The sequence below is a fragment of the Oncorhynchus masou genome, chromosome 32 (assembly GCF_036934945.1).
Source record: "Oncorhynchus masou masou isolate Uvic2021 chromosome 32, UVic_Omas_1.1, whole genome shotgun sequence".
Classification (NCBI taxonomy): Eukaryota; Metazoa; Chordata; class Actinopteri; order Salmoniformes; family Salmonidae; genus Oncorhynchus; species Oncorhynchus masou.
Genome location: NC_088243.1, coordinates 41,024,338 through 41,042,748, shown reverse-complemented (window position 1 = coordinate 41,042,748; position 18,411 = coordinate 41,024,338). Strand labels below are relative to the sequence as shown.

At 41.8% G+C, this 18,411-nt stretch overlaps 1 pseudogene; it reads left to right on the top strand.

The window, feature by feature from the left end:
- LOC135526074 (SH3 and cysteine-rich domain-containing protein-like) overlaps nt 1-18,411 on the top strand; it is an 88,552-nt pseudogene that overhangs the window by 18,192 nt on the left and 51,949 nt on the right.

Here is an 18,411-nt window from a genome sequence, read left to right as displayed (position 1 = left end):
ATAGCCGCAGGCAAAACAGTTGAAACTGGAGCAGCAGCACGGCCAGGTGGACTGGGGACAGCAAGGAGTCCACATGCCAGGAAGTCCTGAGGCATGGTCCTAGGGCTCAAATCTATTTCAATTCCACTTTGTCACTCAACAAAATGCCAAAAAAGTTCAGAAAGTGACAATAAAGGGTTCAGGTCTGTCACATGTCCAAACTATTGCCATGGTGCCATCACTTCTCCTGTTATAATCTGAAGCTTCTTGCCAACTCACCCCACCAGCCACCATTCACCACAGTATGTCATTACCCAGCTGAAAGGGCAGTGGGGATGGCTTTTGTCAGATGGAAGTGTCTAGGCACTTGTGCACCATGGCTCATTCTATAGCTGCACTTATCTCATTCAGCGTGAGGGGTTCTCATCATTCTTCCATGTTATCACAATGAGTCAGTGAAAGCACCCCCATTCAACAACTGTGTGACAAGGGTTTAATTTGACCTTTGGTATTATTTGGTATTTTGTAAGGATCCCCATTAGCTGTTGCAAAAGCCGCAGCTACTCTTGCTGGGGTCCACATGAAACATTACATAATACAGAACATTAATAGACAAGAACAGCTCAAGGAAAGAACTACATCAATTTTAAAAAGACGCACGTAGACAACATATCAATACATACACATAAAATATCTAGGTTAAATAGGGGATAGGCGTTGTGCCGTGAGGTGTCGCTTTATCTGTCTTTTGAAACCAGGTTTGCTGTTCATTAGTGCAATATGAGATGGAACAGAGTTCCATGCAATAATGGCTCTATAAAATACTGTACGCTTTCTTCCAATTTCTCTGGATTTGGGGACTGTGAAAAGACCCCATAGTGTCATGTCTGATGGGATAAGTGTGTGTGTCAGAGCTGTGGGTAAGTTGAATATGCAAACAAATTGGTATTTTCAACACATTAATGTTTCTCATAAAAAAATGAAATGATGCGGTCAGTCTCTCCTCAACTCTTAGCCAAGAGAGACTGGCATGCATATAGTATTTATTTTAGCCCTCTGATTTCAATGACGAGCAATACATGCTTCTTTGTTCTGGGCCAGCTGCAACTTAACTAGGTCTTTCCTTGCAGCACTCGACCACACGACTGGACAATAATCAAGATAATCAACTTGTTCAACAGCGACACCATTCATTACCTGATTGAGCTGAGGTCTAATTTAGGGAATGATTTGTTCCAAATACAATGCTCTTAGTTTTACAGATGTTCGGGACCATTTTTTTTACTGGCCACAGACTGCAGCTCTTTGTTAAGGATTCAGTGGCTTCATTAGCTATCTTTCTGCCCATAATTTCATTTAAACTACACCAACGTTTTTTCCATCATTCTTTATATCATTGATCTTGGCTTCATAATACAGTTTCCTCTTCTTTTTGTTGAGTTTACTCATATAATTTTTCAATTTGCAGTAAATCAGCCAGTTATTTGTACAGCTAGACTTATTAGCCACTCCTTTTGCCCCATCTCTTTCAACCGTACAGTTGTTCAACTCCTCATCAATCCATGGTGCCTGAACAGTTCTAACAGTCAGTTTCTTAATAGGTGCATGTTTATCAATAATTGGAAGAGGAAATTTCATAAATTCATCAAGTGCAGCACCTGGATGCTCCTTATTAATCACATCAGACCAACAAATATCTTTAACATCATCCACATAAGAGTCACAGCACTATTTTAGGCCCAGCTATTGGAACTTTGGCTTTCCTGGATATAGCCACTGCATCCAATGAGTATGGATACAGCTTTAGAACAAAGTTCTACAGTATTAGTAAAACTGCGATTGATACATGTGAATGATCTTGTTCCTGTAGTGTTTGTAAACACCTTGGTAGTTGATTAACCAGATTATAGGCACTGGTTACATTGAGAAGCTTCCTCTTGAGCAGACAGCTTGATGAAGACCAGTCAATATTCAGTTCCCCAAGAAAGTAGACCTCTCTGTTTACATCACATACACACTATCAAGCATTTCACACACATTATTTAGATACTGACTGTAAGCACTTGGTGGCCTAAAGCAATATCCCAAAAGAAAAGGCTTTAGATGTGCAAAGTGAACCTGTAACCACAACACCCTTGACTAAGATATTCTCTAAGCATTGCAGGGATATGGCTGTGAATATATACAGCAACACCTCCCCCATAAGCATGTCTGTCTCTTCTATAGATGTTATATTCTTGTATTGCTACTGCTGTATCATCAAATGAATTATCTAAGTGAGTCTCAGAAATGGCTATTATATGAATGCTATACATGTAGCCTTATTTCTAAGGCTACATATATTAATATGGGCTATTTTCAGCCCTTTCCTGTGTAGCTTATCAGAGAAAAAAATAACATAGAAAAGAGAAAACAAAGCAAGAAAACAAAATATACATTCCATTAATCAGTTGGTGTGTGTGTGCTGCGGGTTGAAGCTACGAACCCATAAGCTTGGCTCTATCATCCCTTCCAGTCTTTTGGGAGGGAGGGTGTGCAATGAGCCTGTCATAGCGGATTCAAGCAATGACCCCACACACTATGGCAGCTTTCATGGCTGGGATAAGTTATTTTCTCTTCTGGTGCACAGCTTTAGGATAGTCATCATTGAGGAAGATGTATGTTCCTCTCATGTTCTTGGCTCTTTCCAGAATAGCTACCTTGTCCTTGAACCTCAGGAACTTGACCACTTATCGGCCTGGACCTGTCACCTGGGCCGGTGGTGGGTTTTCCAGTTCTGTGGGTGCGCTCTACCTCAATCTTCCTGTGGTCCATCTTCAGTTTCTCTGAGATAATTTCCCTCACTTTGTCCTCAGACTCCATCCAGGTCTCGTGTGGAGATTCTGCAATTCTGTCCACAACCATGTTGTGTCGCCTTGATTGTACCTCGAGATAATCTGATTTCTCTGTCATTGTTATCATGGATTCACATACAGAACTGATGTCCTCTCTCAATGGCTTACAGATTGCTGTCATCTTAGGAGAACTGCAAACATTTCTTCAGGTCCTGGACCTCTCTGGTCAGGTTGTGCATTATTTTATTAGGTGACTCCACCAGTATTTGGACAAAACACTTGAAGCTATTTTCTTGTTGTTGTAACAACTGCTTGTATAACTATTTTTGATTGTTTAAAACCTCTTGATACTTCCCATCCCGGATCCGGGATCGTGAATAAAGCCTCAGGCTCATTAGCATAACGCAACGTTAACGATTTCTGAAAATCGCAAATAAAAAGAAAATAATGCGCCTGCTCTCAAGCTTAGCCTTTTCTTAACAACATTGTTATCTCAGATTTTCAAAATATGCTTTTGAACCATAGCAAATCACTAATTTGTGTAAGAGTATTGCAAGCTATCTTAGCATTTTGAGTAGCATTTAGCACGCAACATTTTCACAAAAACCAGATAACCAAATAAATAAAATCATTTACCTTTGAAGAGCTTTGGATGTTTTCAATGAGGAGAATCTCAGTTACATAGCAAATGTTCAGTTTTTCCTGAAAGAATCTTTGTGTAAGAGAAATCGCTCCGTTTTGTACATCACATTTGGCTACCGAAACGAACCGAAAATTCAGTCACCAAAAGTCAAACTTTTTCCAAATTAACTCCATAATATCGACCGAAACATGGCAAACGTTGTTTAGAATCAATCCTCAAGGTGTTTTTTCACATATCTCTTCATTGATATGCAGTTCGTGGAAGCCTGCTTTCCCCTCAGAATCGCATGGAAAAATACCAGCAGCTGAAAAAGACGCACCAATTTCGACGGAGGACACCGGGCGGACACCTGGAAAATGTAGTCTCTTATGGTGAATCTTCCAATGATATGCCTACAAATACATCACAATGCTGCAGACACCTTGGGGAAACGACAGAAAGGGCAGGCTCATTCCTCTCGCATTCACAGCCATATAAGGAGACAATGGAAAACGGAGCCTAAAAAATCCTGCTGGTTTCCTGGTTGCCGTTTCATCTTGGTTTTGCCTGTAGCTCCCGTTCTAGGGCACCCACAGACAATATCTTTGCAGTTCTGGAAAATTCAGAGTGTTTTCTTTCCAAAGCTATCAATTATATGCATAGTCGAGCATCCTTTTGTGACAAAATATCTTGTTTAAAACGGGAACGTTTTTCATCCAAAAATGAAATAGCGCCCCCAGAGTTTCAAGAGGTTAAAAGATCCTTCACCTGTGATAGAGAGACACCACTGTCCTCAATGGTACTCCTGCCGGCTTTGGTCTTTGTCATGGTAGCAAAGTAGGTTGCGCTGTTACTTCTCACAGTTCCAGACAGGTCAGGTCGCAGGGAAGATTGAAAACAATAAACAGCAGGGATCTACATAGCCACAAACCCGGGACAATCCGTGGTCCCAGCCACAATGGCTAACCGCGTCGTGGGCTGCGTTCAACCCCTCATGAAAACCCTGCTAGCTTGATAGGCAGCTAGCTAACAGCTAGCTAGCAGCTACACCAAACAGCTCCTCAGATACGGCCTTGGTCGGCAAGATCACTGGACAGCAGTGGAGTCTGCTGAGGGGAGGTCGGCTCATAATAATGGCTGGAATGGAACGAATGGAGCCCGTTCTCCCCAATTAAGGTGCCACTAACCTCATGTGCTGGACAGAGAGTAGCAGTCCCAGCAACTAATGCCAACCGGGTTGCGGGATCCAAACTCAAAAGATAGCTAGCTACTGAGAAACTTTTCAATACACTTTTAAAACAACAAACTTTCAAAAACAACAAACCAAGCTCTCCCTCGTTCTGTGTTCAACAGGAAGAGACGTGAATAATTACTGTTTCATTGTCTCCAAGTGGCTACACAGGTTTGCTATGCTGTCAATCAGGCACTCTTAGCTATCCAGATATCCAGATTGCAGTGATCACAATATAGGCCAATCATAGTTCCTATTAAAAACAGTCATAAAGGGTACACAGTAAATGCAGTAGAAACAGTAATCCATGCCTTCCAAGTCATACTAGTATGAGTTCACTTTGTTGTAACCTTGACATTTAACATTAGCAGTAACCTAACCTTGTCACCAGGCCTATGAAGTCTACTGTAGTGTACAAGACTATCAATAACCTGACTTTGCTTGAACAAAATCTCTACAGGTGTAGGTTTATAGGGCTCATGTTCCCCTCTGGTTTACAGTTGCTGTTGGTTTGTTTGTTGCCTTGTTGTTGATTGTGATCTGACAAGGATCCTATTCCTCTGGTTTCCATCTCAGTATCACTAACAACTCCTGTTGTTGTCTATTAACGAGGCTTAGTCAAACAACACAGAACAGACTGCAGGATAAGAACCTATCTTTTCCCTCTGGTTAAAGTTGTTTTGGACGGATAGGGGATATGAAGGTGTGCTCAGTCATTCATGACCTGTTAAGAAAAAAAGTAAATTATGATGATAATTGCGTCATCATTAACCTTTTTTATAGGTCGGTGCTCATAGACAGTACTTTACAACTTTGTATGAAATTACTGCTTTTACTGTGTGGTGCTGGTACGCCAATGTAGTCCATACCGGTGTGCACCAGCTCAATTCAAGCACTGATGCGTTGAGAGTCACGTCAACAAGTCATTAATTAAGGATAATTTCAGTTTGACAGGGGGCAGAGACACAGACAGTCTCATCAGTCTAGCCTGGACAGGGCCTCTCCAAACATCAGCTGTATATTCAGCTCTCATCCTATGGATCAGGTTTTACTGCTGTAATTTGGGCCTGTATGACATCTCACCGCTAATCCAGATTCCACTGTAAATTATGAATGATGGCTGTGCAGTAAGTCAACATGGACACTAACAGAACTCAAACAAACCGGGGCTCACTCTGCCTCGGTGCGATGTGAAGGAATCGATCAGGCTTTTGTGTGTTCACATATTCACACACACACACAGTGTCTGGGCTGCATGGGCACGTGCTCATTGATTAATCCATTACTGGAAGCAAATAGTTTTGCCAGACAAATGGCAAATGGCAGTGGGGCTTGTCGTGGAAAGTACTGAAAGAGATTTGGTCATTTCTTCAAACAATCATCTTTATTTAATATTGATTATTTATTGCAATAATGAGGCAGGTCGACCCCCACCCTTGAGTGTTGGACCGAGTAACCAAACATTTACACAAATGCACAGTACTATGTATAGCTGACACTAACAATGCTCATTCCTGGTTGGTTCAACCCCCCTCATGCAGACCAAGGAGCATCATAAGCCACTGGGTTCATCCTGTCGTTATCTGCACGTCGGTTGTTGTCTTAACCCCACCCTGGCTTAGTTTCCCAGATGCAAGGATGATTTAGAGAAAATTAGGAATTGTTCTAAACTCCTCCTGGCTATCTCTATCTCGGTTACACCCACCACATCTTGTTTATGTAATGCAGTCTTCAACTAATTTGTCAGCTCAAGCCATCTCTGGTGACCATACGCCCAGATAAGCTCCAGGGAACTAGAGTGGAGACACTAACAGGACATAAATGTCTTTCTATTAGTTCAATGTTAATTGTTAACCATTAATATCAAATAACACAGGTATTTTTACAGAATTTTTGCGTATTATTACGTGATCACCATTGTCGATGGAATTAATGATCAGTTAGGTTTCATAGGAACACGCTATTGTGAAGTCTACTCTACAAAGCCAATCAATAACATGGGCAGAAAAGGGAGGAAAAGGGGTTGATACGGAAATATATACACAGATAACAGATAATAAAATCCAGTATTCCAAGATGGCGTAGCATTCAGACGTCTTTGTCTTTTGTCCTGTCGTGTCCCTTGTATATATCTTTTTTTATTTTATTCTTTGCATATCTTTTTTTTTTAATTCCTAAAACTCAAATTCTAAATACTCTCCTGCAATCCGCCTCACCCAATATGGCTTGGATCTGCTTTTTTCTAAAGTATTTCTATTTACTGGGGCGGCAGTGTAGCCTAGTGGTTAGAGCATTGGACTAGTAACCTCAAGGTTGCAAGTTCAAATCCCTGAGCTGACAAGGTACAAAATGTGTCATTCTGCCCCTGAACAGGCAGTTAACCTACTGTTCCTAGGCCGTCATTGAAAATAAGAATTTGTTCTTAACTGACATGCCTAGTAAAATAAAGGTAAAATTAATAAATACTTCGGAACTGGAATCCCTCAACTGAAGCTAGCCAGATACCTACCAGCTATCAGTTAGCAAACCATTCCTAGCGGTCATCAGCTAACCTTCAGCTCAGAAAGCTCTCGCCAGTTCGAACAACGTGACTCAAACCAGAGCATAACGGACCTATTTCTCTCCATATCCCCGGATTCAACGCTGGTCCGACCAATCTGATTCCACACTCCAAGACTGCTTCCATCATGTGGACTGGAATATGTTTTGTATTGCGTCAAACAACAACATTAACGAATACGCTGATTCGGTGAGCGAGTTCATAAGAACGTGCGTTGAAGATGTTGTTACCATAGCAACGATTAAAACATTCCCAAACCAGATGGCAGCATTCGCATGAAACTTAAAGCACGAACTGCTTTTAATCAGGGCAAGGTGACCGGAAACATGACCGAATACAAACAGTGTAGCTATTCCCTCCGCAAGGCAGTCAAACAAGCTAAGCGTCAATATAGAGACAAAGTAGAATCGCAATTCAACGGCTCAGACACAAGAGGTATGTGGCAGGGTCTACAGTCAATCACGGATTACAATAAAGAAAACCAGCCCAGTCACGGACCAGGATGTCTTGCTCCCAGGCAGACTAAATAACTTTTTTGCCCTCTTTGAGGACAATACAGTGCCACTGACATGGCCCGCAACCAAAACATGCGGACTCTCCTTCACTGCAGCCGAGGTGAGGAAAACATTTAAATGTGTTAACCCTCGCAAGGCTGCAAGCCCAGACGGCATCCCCAGCCGCACCTTCAGAGCATGCGCAGACCAGCTGGCTGGTGTGTTTATGGACATATTCAATCAATCCCTATCCCAGTCTGCTATTCCCACATGCTTCAAGAGGGCCACCATTGTTCCTGTTCCCAAGAAAGCTAAGGTAACTAAGCTAAATGACTACCGCCCCGTAGCACTCACTTCTGTAAACATGAAGTGCTTTGAGAGACTAGTCAAGGACCATATCACCTCCACCCTACCTGACACCCTAGACCCACTCCAATTTGCTTACCGCCCAAATAGGTCCACAGACGATGCAATCTCAACCACACTGCACACTGCCCTAACCCATCTGGAGAAGAGGAATACCTATGTGAGAATGCTGTTCATCAACTACAGCTCAGCATTTAACACCATAGTACCCTCCAAACTCGTCATCAAGCTCGAGACCCTGGGTCTCGACCCCGCCCTGTGCAACTGGGTACTGGACTTCCTGACGGGCCGCCCCCAGGTGGTGAGGCTAGGTAACAACATCTCCACCCCTCTGATCCGCAACACTGGGGCCCCACAAGGGTGCGTTCTGAGCCCTCACCTGTACTCCCTGTTCACCCACGACTGCGTGGCCACGCACGCCTCCAACTCAATCATCAAGTTTGCGGACGACACAACAGTGGTAGGCTTGATTACCAACAACAACTGTATCACCGCCTGGTACGGCAACTGCTCCGCCCACAACCGTAAGGCTCTCCAGAGGTTTGTGAGGTCTGCACAACGCATCACCGGGGGCAAACTACCTGCCCTCCAGGACACCTACACCACCCGATGTCACAGAAAGGCCATAAAGATCATCAAGGACAACAACCACCTGAGCCACTGCCTGTTCACCCCGCTATCATCCAGAAGGCGAGGTCAGTACAGGTGCATCAAAGCTGGGACCGAGAGACTGAAAAACAGCTTCTATCTCAAGGCCATCAGACTGTTAAACAGCCACCACTAACATTGAGTGGCTGCTGCCAACACACTGACTCAACTCCAGCCACTTTAATAATGGGAATTGATGTAAAATATATCACTAGCCACTTTAAACAATGCTACTTAATATAATGTTTACATACCCTACATTATTCATCTCATATGTCTACATATATACTGTACTCTATATCATCTACTGCATCTTTATGTAATACATGTATCACTAGCCACTTTGAACTATGCCACTTTGTTTACATACTCATCTCATATGTATATACTATACTCGATACCATCTACTGCATCTTGCCTATGCCGCTCTGTACCATCACTCATTCATATATCTTTATGTACATATTCTTTATCCCTCTACACTTGTGTGTATAAGGTAGTAGTTTTGGAATTGTTAGTTAGATTACTCGTTGGTTATTACTGCATTGTCGGAACTAGAAGCACAAGCATTTCGCTACGCTCGCATTAACATCTGCTAACCATGTGTATGTGACAAATAAAATTTGATTTGATTTGATATTATTGACTATGTTTTGTTTATTCCATGCGTAACTGTGTTGTTTTATTTGTCGAATTGCTATGCTTTATCTTGTCCAGGTCGCAGTTGCAAATTAGAACTTGTTCTCAACTAGCCTACCTCGTTAAATAAAGGTGAAATGAAAAAATAAAATAAATAAATATTGAGGACATTTAGTTTAATCAGTGGTAGTTAACTGCAGTTTTTCAGGCCAGCCACATGCCACATGTCATTGGAATGGTATATGTGGCAAGGATTTAATCTATATCTTCATTCAAAAGTACTAACCCTCTATGTTAAATCTAAAGATAAAGCGTGAACGTTTAACTGACCCCAGTGAGGATGAAACAACCCTCTGCTGTCACGGCCATCGTCAGAATGAGACCAATGTGCAGCGTGTTGAGCGTACATTTTATTTTATTTTGTAAAATGTCACCAACAAAACAACAAAACAAGGAAACGACCGTGAAACTTACAAGGGCTATAGTGCCCCTAACAAAGATAGCTTCCCACAATGACAAAAGGTGAAAAGGCTGCCTAAGTATGATTCCCAATCAGAGACAACGATAGACAGTTGTCCCTGATTGAGAACCATACCCGGCCAAAACATAGAAATACAAAAACATAGAAAACATAACATCGACTGCCCACCCAGATCACCCCCTGACCAAACCAAATAGAGACATAAAAAGGCTCTCTAAGGTCAGGGCATGACATCTGCTCTGACATTCCAAGGGTCAAAGGTCGAAAATGAGAACCCTGTGATAAGGTTCTCAGTGGCAAATGTCTTTAGGAGAAAACTTTATTTACAGACAGCCAAAGCGTGCTGCTGATTCCCGACCCAAAATATACCATTCATAAAAAATTGGAAGCGAGTCAGAAAGATGGTGCCAAGCATCTGCTATCATCACCAGGTCTCCTTCACCCAAACAATTCTCTCTCTCGCTTACAGAAAGTCACACTGTCTGTTTCATAACTCCCGAACGCAACTAAGCCTAATTAATCTTCATTTATGCCAACGTCTGTGACTCAAACATCAATGAAACGCTGCAGTTTAGACACAGAGGCAGGAGGTATAATTCCACATGGGGATTTTTTTTTTGTAGCCAGATTAGGGGAACGATTTTGAATGTGAATGGAAGCGCATCTAGACACTGAGGAGAAGAGTATTAGATTAAGTTGGGTCCAATTTAATCAAAGTTTAAGAAAGGAAGGTTGGGGTAAATGGTTTGGGCTTGGGGGAGGTCATATTTGTTCCCTTTGTTTATTGAAGACTTGATTTATTTACCTTAGCAAGACGGACAAGTCTAGATAAGTCTGGTCCACTGCACTCTCAAGGTGAACTCTGCTGTGGCTGAGATTGACAGCACTGCAAATGGGCAATGTCTTAGTAGTACTTAGTAGCAATGACTGATTACAACAGAATGATAGTTAACTAACCTGTCCTGAATTCCTCTGCATGAAGGCTGGTAAAAGTAATCATGACCATAAAATTGTCAGAGACTCCAGTGACCCAAGTCATAGACTGTTTTCTCTGCTACTGCATGGCAAGCGGTACCGGAGAGCTAAGTCTAGGACCAAAAGGCCCCTTAACAGCTTCTACCCCAAGCCATAAGACTGCTGAACAATTAATCAGATGGCCACCAGACTATTTATATTGACCCCCCGCCCCCCTCCATTTGTTTTGTGCTGCTACTTGCTGTTTATTATCTATGCAGTCACTTCACCCGTTCCTACATGTACAAATTAACCTGTTTCCCCGCACACTGACTCGGAACCAGTACCCCCTGTATATAGCCTCGTTATAGTTATGTTATTGTGTTACTTTATATTATTATTTTTTAAACACTTTAGTTTATTTGGTAAATATTTTCTTAAGTCCTCTTGAACTGCACTGTTGGTTAAGAGTTTGTAAGTAAGTATTTCACGGTAAGGTCTACATTTGTTGTATTCAGCGCATGTGATAAATAAAGTTTGATTTGACATGGCATGGTACTGTATTTGTGATTGAATCCCCTTACTTCTGTCACAAAACATGCTGAGTGAATTGAGTCATGAAATTGTGTTGTGTCATGGGAAATGCGGAATGAATTGTGTTTTGGAATTTTATTCTGCCATGGGAATTGCCAAATGAACTGTGTAATGGAAAATGTAGATAATTCAGCCAAATAATTTCTGAATACATCACAAAAAGATTAAAGATGAATGTTTTCAACAGGCACCACCTCCAAGCATGTGGTGATGCTGGCAGGCAACACAGCCAAGCATGGCCTTCGCTGCAAAGCCTGCAAGATGAGCATCCACCACAAGTGTGAGAAAGGAGTGGGATCGCAACGCTGCCAAGGCAAGCTGGTAAGAGCCTTAACATCGTCACAAAATTAAATATACACTGAACAAAAATATAAACGCAACATGTAAATAAATGTTGGTCCCATGTTTCATGAGCTGATATAATATATCCCAAGCTTATTTCTCTCAAATTTTGTGCACACATTGTTTTACATCCCTTTTAGTGAGCATTTCTTCTTTGCCAAAATAATCCATTTACCTGACAGGCGTGGCATATCAAGAAGCTGATTAAACAGCATGATCATTACACAGGTGCATCTTGTGCTGGGGACAATAAGGCCACGCTAAAATGTGCTGTTGTCACACAACACAATGCCACAGATGTCTCATGTTTTGAGGGAGTGTGCAATTGGTATGCTGACTGCAGTAATGTCCACCAGAGCTGTTGCCAGACTGTTAATTTCTCTACCATAAGCCTCCCCGAAGGTCATTTTAGAGAATTTGTCAGTACGTCAACCACAAACCACCTGTATGGCACAGTGTGGGCGAGCAGTTTGCTGATATCAACGTTGTGAACAGAGTACCCCATGGTGGCGGTGGGGTTATGGTATGGACAGGCATAAGCTACGGACTATGAACACAATTACATTTTATCGCTGGCAATTTTAATGCACATATGTACCATGACGAGATCCTGAGTCCCATTGTCGTGCCATTCATCTGCCACCCGCATCACCTTGTGTTTCAGCATGATAATGTACAGCCCCATGTCGCAAGTATCTTTACATAATTCTTGTAAGCTGAAAATGTCCCAATTCTTCCATGGCCTGCATACTCACCAGACATGTCACCCATTGAGCATGTTGGGAATGCTCTGGATTGACGTGTGCGACAGCGTGTTCCAGTTCCCACCAATATCCAGCAAATTCGCACAGAGGAGTGGTACAACATTCCACAAGCCACAATCAACAGCCTGATCAGCTCTTTGCAAAGGAGATGTGTCGCGCTTGCATGAGGCAAATACCAGATACAGACTGGTTTTCTGATCCACGCTCCTACCTTTTTTTAAGGTGTCTGTGACTAACAGATGCATATCTGTATTCCCAGTCATGTGAAATCCATAGATTAGGGCCTAATGAATTAATTTCAATAGACTGATTTCCTTATATGAACTGTAACTCAGTAGATTTTCAAAATTGTTGCAAGTTACATTTATATTTTTGTTCAGTGTATTTGTTTCTATTAAGTGTCTTCAGAAAGTATTCAAAACCCTTTACTTTTTCCACGTTTTAAATTGTTGCATGTTGCATTTATACTTTTGTTCAGTATAGAACTAAATTTAGTACTATACTAGTATAATACTGTATGTACTGTATCTCTATGGTATATACTGTATCTCTATGGACATCATCACCAGTGTCGTCATTATTGTCATCATCAATGTCATCATCAATTACACCACTGTCATCATCCATAGAGATACATACACTATGTTCTATCACACATCATCAGAGTAATCATCAGCGTTCTCTCCAGCTAGCCAAAGAACATATTGAAAATATTGTATTAACGTCATCATCAGCACCATCAACCTCTCTTCATGCCTACAGTACAGTATGTCTCCCTGCATAAAGCATTAATCCAAAGTCAATAGGTCTACCCTCGAGGCATCTTTTCATTACATGTCATTCATTGACGCCCTACAGTACATGCCATTCTGTTAGAAGTACACCATCGGGATCGATGCCTATTGCTTAGTATTATTCACATGTTCATATATTCGTCTCAAAAGTCCCAACAGAATACCAGATTAAAGATGGTGTGGAACATATTGTGCAGCGAGGCACAACTCCACAGAGGTTAATGTACTCATCACAAAGACAGAAAAGATAGATTAGTAATGTGGCACTGCAAATACAGTATTGAATAATCATGGTGGACCTCAAAGTCCACTGCAGCTGCCATATTGCGTCAATAGGCAGCTCGTAAAAAGAATTCAGCAACAGGATGATCAAGGATACAGTCTGTGAGAAGGGGGGGGGGTAGTTGCAGAGAATACGAACACCCATCCGTCATTTCGCCGTCGTCCACTGTACTCAAGGGAACTGGCAGTCACGACTACACAGGGGCTTTTAAGTCATTCATATCGAATCACACGTCCCACGCAGAAAATATACAGCTTGTGCGTTTCTGTCATGTGTGATTGCCTTGGCTCTCCAGTGACTAACTCCTCCAGAGTCCAGGTTGTCCCTGGCCTGCATGGGAGGGAGTTCACTGGAATTGACAGGGAATTATTGGGAATAACTGGACATTACTGAGTTTAAATGGAGTACTGACCAGTAATGGGTAGGATTAAATGAAAATGATCAGGATTGAACTGAGGTTCAGTGAACCTTGTGAACCATGAGAATATATTGGATACAGGGAGACACGTGTTCCCTTTGCCCTCCTTTTTTCTTCTTCCATGAGCTGCCCAATGCCTTGAGGATGAGCCTTGTGGAGATAGGGATCAGCTTTCAGGAGTGGAAAATGAGGTTGAAGGGTCAAGCATAAAAAGAGAATATACTCCCAGTGGGGCTCGCCTCTAAATTAAGGTTTCTCTAAACTTGGCAGGTTGTATTTCTACAACCCTGCTTATTTCTCTTGGCAACAACATTTGGTCAGAGTAAAAAGAGAATACATTGCTGCTTGGGGCTATCTTGAAACCAAATATATATCATGATGCGATGTTTGAGTTGAAGATAAAAAATATAACAGTGAAACTGTGACTATTGGGCTGCACTTGAGAGGTGCTTATAGAGTTCGAGAGTTGCTTATTTCAGCTTCTCGTTATCAGCCATGGCACATTGAGAATCAATCAAGGCAGATTACTTATGCAGATTGCTTGAACACACGGTTGATCATGCAAAATGTAAACAAACAAAAGGAGGCCTCTCCTCCTTTGTGGAGTGGAGGCAGAATGATTGTGCTAATTGTAGGACTAATGCATCGTCTGTGTAGCTGCCAAAAACCCGAAACACAATACAAGTAGATTTCATTGTCAGATCATTATCCCAGTAAGGAAATTACCTTTCACTGTATATTATGCTGAGTTGAATCTCCTTGTTTTGATAAATGTAGTTATTGATAAACACCTGATGTAGCCCTTTCTTGCAGTCAAATGACCTAGTGGCCGCATGGATGGAATGATATTTATATTTTCATAATTCCATGATAAACATTATTTTAAAAACCTGCTGAAAATCCTGTGCTTCTATGTAAAGCGGTTTTGTTATATTTCAGTCGTCTGTGATGTATATAAAGTGTAATATTGGGATGCAAACTCAAAACTTAATACATTTCAACTCTATATCTGACATGGTACAGGTGTCTTCTTATTTTAAGCCCATAACCATGTGTGAGGTGTATACTTTTGTTTCAAAGTAGATTTGTTTTAGACTACCAAGAAAAAAGGCCTCCGAGTGGTGCAGCAGTCTAAGGCACCGCAGTGCTAGCTGTGTCACTACAGATCCTGGTTCGATTCCAGGCTGTGTCGCAGCCAGCTGCAACTGGGAGACCCTTGAGGCGGTGCTCATTTGACCCAGCGTCATCTGTGTTAGGGAAGGGTTTGGCCGGTCGGGATGTCCTTGTCCCATCGTGATCTGGCGTCTCCTGTGGCGGGCTGGGCACATGCATGTTGACAAGGTGTACGGTGTTTCCTCCAACACATTGGTGCGCCTGTCTTCTGGTTTAAGCAGGCATTGTGTCAAGAAGCAGTGCGTGTTTTGGAAGACGCGCGGCTCTAGACCTTCGCCTCTCCCGAGTCTGTACGGGAGTTGCAGCGATGGGACAAGACTGTAACTACAAATTGGATACCACAAAATTGGGGAGAAAATGGGTAAAATATATATATATATTTTAAAAAGACTAAACAAGAAACACTGTGTGAGCCTGATTTAGCCAACTGCAGTAAAAGGTAAGTTATTCCACCTACTTGTCTTATACAAGCATGTATTTCACTGACATTACCATCCTTACCTCAGATTACTCTTTCTTGGGTGAGATACTGATTCAGAAAATTGAGGCTGTCTACTGTCATTTTTCTGGATATACGAGGGACACATCTCTGATGGGAAATATTGATTGTATGGGAAGCAGTAAACACAGAAATGTCATGGTTAGATAAATGATAGTCTGGGGGAGTGTCCTTGTAAGAACTTGGTATGTGGGGAATGGGACGGGACTTAACAGCAAAGAGACTGGTATACATCTTCTTAATGACTTTGGGGCTGTATTCAAAAAGGGTTTCAGAGTAGGAGTGCTGATTTAGGATCAGGTCCCCCTCCTGTCCATAGAATCTTATTGATTATGCTCTAAAAGGCTTAACTGATCCGTGATCAGCATTGCTACTCTGAAACTCTGTGAATACGGGCTATGAAATCTGCTGTATGGCACTCTGCCAGCTTTAGTTGTTCAAACTATACACAAGCTACTTAAAGTAACAGAATTGATGCTGGACTAATCTGCTTCTGGTCCAGATGCACTTCTTCAATCAACCCTCATTAAGAAATTTAAACTTAACATTAGGTAATATTGTTTAGCATGGTTGATGTAGGGAGAGTGATCAGCAGGTGGTTTAGGGGGGGAAATAAGAAGGACATGTCACAGTGGTCTGAAGTGGTAGGTTTTAACCAGTTTTTCTCGCCTGGGATATGTCTAAAATGGCTCCTCTGCTTTGGCCAACACATTGTCAAGACAAAGAATGATGTTGTGTGGTTGAATGCAGAAACACTCTGAAACCCAGACTAAAGTACAGTATAGACAAATACAATTTGATTTGATTAATACAGTGCATGTGGAAACTTAACAGAGAAATTAGGTTATGCAGTGGCTCTAATGTATTTTGCTGGTGGTGTGCTGTGCTGTCTGTTGACGTATCGATCCATCACTCACTATGATGTTCCTGCCCTCTCTTAACCTCTCCCTCCCCCCTCCACAGCCAAAGGGCTTTCGACGGTACTACAGCTCCCCACTGCTGATAACGGAGCAGTTTGGCTACATCAAAGAAGTCATGCCCATTGGTAAGCACACTCTCTTTCCCTTTGCCTTGACAATACTCTAGAGATGTCACTACAAACCAATGTGCATGAACAGAAGATACTCAGCTATTATTGGTAAGTTTCCTTAATTATTAAGAAAAGTATATTTTGTTGTTGAAACCAACACGTTTTGGCAAATGCCTTCATCATTTACTGGATGTCAGAAGGTGAATTCACCAATTTGTAAGTCGCTCTGGATAAGAGCGTCTGCTAAATGACTTAAATGTAAATGTAAAGGACTTTATAATCCTTTCAAAAGGACAACATGAACAGTAGGTTACATTGATACACAGCCATGTAGGGGTTCTTGATGTGTGATTGCTTTGACTGAAAATAGGTTTTCTCAATGTCTCCTCCCAGCTTGTGGCAGTAAAGTGGACCCTGTGTATGAAGCTCTCCGGTTCGGGACGTCTCTGGCACAGAAGAACAAGAGGGCCAGTGGCTTTGAGTCCCCCCACAGAAACTCTGTAAGAACAACAACAACAACACAATGTATTAATGAAACAACCTCATCAGCAACTCAACAGCTGACAGTCATTTCGGAAACTACTTCATCAACAGTAGCAGTGTGTGGGTAAAATCACTGAGGAAGCCAAGCCAAGCCAGTAAAAAAAACGTTGAAGTTCACAAAGCATATATTGCATGTAATACGTTATACCTGTTATACGTTATACGTTCACCTGCAGCATAGTCAATAGGTTCATCCTTTCGACAGTTTACTAAACAACTACTGATTTTGAACCACGGAGTTACCGCAAGTCACCACAAAGACAACAGGAGCACTGCCTCCGCTATTCAAGCACTATTTCAACGTAAACGTTTAAACATCATCAAATCAACAAGGCTATATATGCTTAGTTTAATACACTGAAAACAAATTTAAAGATACCAAAAACAATTTAGTCCAATCAATGTGGCTAAATATCATGTGGCTGTCCATGGTACTGATTTATCTGTGTGTGCGTGCGTGCGTGCGTCCATGCTCATACAAGTAAAACAAAAAATGTTGACTCGCCCTACTTGTAGACTAGTTGAACGCCAATGCCATCCTCCTCTCTTTCATGTTGGCAAAATGGTTTATGGCTCAGTCATACAGTACACTTTTATTTTTGTTGTCATAGGCTACCTAGCTAAAATGTTTGCTAGCTTCAGTTCCTCGTATGGGCAAAAATGAACCAGCTAAGTTAGCTAGCTAGCTAACGTGAGCCTACTAGGATACATCGAGGCTACATATTGAACTTCAATCATCTCAGGCCAGTGGCACAAAATATGAATTTATTGTTAGATCAGAATTGCCATCATAATCATTGGCCTGTACAGAGAATTAAGCCAAAAACACAAGTCCAAATCCCCATCTCCATCCATGGCTTAGGAAAGGCCCGATTTAGCAAGCTAGCTACTGCAGGACATCAACACAGCAGATCAGAAACCGACAAGTTTGAAAATTATGTTTTGCTTAGGAAGTGTTTTGATTGCTCTGAAGCCAAATCCAAACTGGCTTCCCTTGGTCGGGCATTTTGCTGCACCAAGACAACCCACAGTTCAGCTCAGCTCAACGATGATTGGCTAATTATTTTAGGCCAAATACCAAATGGCCAAATGCTTACAGGTCTCAATCAATCAAATGCTACTGCGCCAACATGTTATACTCTTTTGGTCCAGACAGCATCAGA